This window comes from Gekko japonicus, unplaced genomic scaffold (assembly GCF_001447785.1).
Source record: "Gekko japonicus isolate JY-2015 unplaced genomic scaffold, Gekko_japonicus_V1.1 scaffold3090, whole genome shotgun sequence".
Classification (NCBI taxonomy): Eukaryota; Metazoa; Chordata; class Lepidosauria; order Squamata; family Gekkonidae; genus Gekko; species Gekko japonicus.
Window position 1 is genome coordinate 6 of NW_015166515.1, and position 1,529 is coordinate 1,534.

Below are 1,529 nucleotides of genomic sequence, written 5' to 3' on the forward strand. Positions count from 1 at the left end.
GGGACGTTTCCTTTTCAGAAAGGGCTTTAAATCATTCTAGAGCATTAGCCTATGAATGGGAACTTTTCCCCCACAGCTGCCCCACATGTGTGTATGACTGGAAGGATTAATGGAATATGAGGGAGGGAATGCTTGTGCCCTAGAGGAGTCTTAAAGGGCAGCTATAAAGGTGGCTTACCTAGTTGGCACAAGCATTGACTTTTTGTAGTTAACAAAACTAGCTCCTCGCACATCTTCAAGATGAACTGTACATGTGATTGCAACATCTCATATGACGGGGCCATGACGAACCAATAATCCAAGTAAGGATATAATGAGCACTCTTTGGGCCTAAGATAAGCTATCACAATTGTCAAACACTTCGTAAATACTCTTGGTGCCGTGGAAAGCACAAAAGGAAGCACCGTGTACTGATAGGAGACCCCATTTCATTTGAAGCGTAGGTATTTGCAGTAGGGTAGATAAGTATGTGAAAATAAGCATCCTGCAAATCCAAAGGAATAAACCAACAATTTAATGTGAGAGACTACAGCACTGTAGGGAACAGTAACATTTGGAACTTTTTGACCTGAAGGGAAAAAAAATAAATCCCGAAGGTCCAAGATAGGCCTACAGCCGCCATTCTTCTTAGGGACCAGAAGAGATCTAGAAAAGAACCCCTGAGAGCAGCCCTTGCCAGGTACTGTCTGCACTGCTCCCTTATACAAGAGGGCAGACAATTCCCTCTCAAGCTCTGGCATGATATTATTTGTAGTCCCTTCAGGGAACTGCAAAGGGAATCATTCCCAAAACTCTAGCCTGTATCCTGCCTGTATGATGGATAACACCCAGAAGTCGGAGGTAACTGCTTGCCATTCATAGCCTGTCTAGAAAACTGCCAGGGACTGCTTCCTGCACGTCTTCTGGTCAAAAGAAGCCCTTCTGGAACTGGTGTGGGTCCTTGGTATGTTGGAGCTGTTGCTATCCCAACGACATAGACCTGTGAGAAGGTCTACCCTTCGTTTGAGGTTGGGAGCTCATGAAGAACCACTGCGGAGAATACTGCATTTGATGTGACTTGGCGTGTTGAGCATGCTGCTTCCTCAGATAGGTTGGCTACTGTACCTATAAAGATACTTAGATTTGCAGGAAGAAGCAAGCTCTTGAGTGATGCCAGAGGAGGGGGCAGTTTACTTGTTCTTCTTCATCTGTGAAAGAACATTATCTGTTTTATATGAGAACAAGTTGGAGCCCTCAAATGGTAGCTCTTCAACGTTTTGCCTTGTTTCAACAGGGAAAGCGGTTGATCTAAGCCACGCATGTCTGCTCAGTACAATGGCTAATGCCATGGTGGAGGAATCAGCTACATGCCTCCCACCGTTAATTTGTTGTTTTGAGAGGTGCAGGGCTTCCATCTGGCGTAACTTGGCTAGTTTTCTTGTCATCAAGGAGGAGGTCAGGGCGATATCTTCTTCCATAAGAAAAGTTGGTAACCTCCCATTATGGTAATTCACAATACACAGATTTAGGGCTGCTGAAGAGTAGATCTT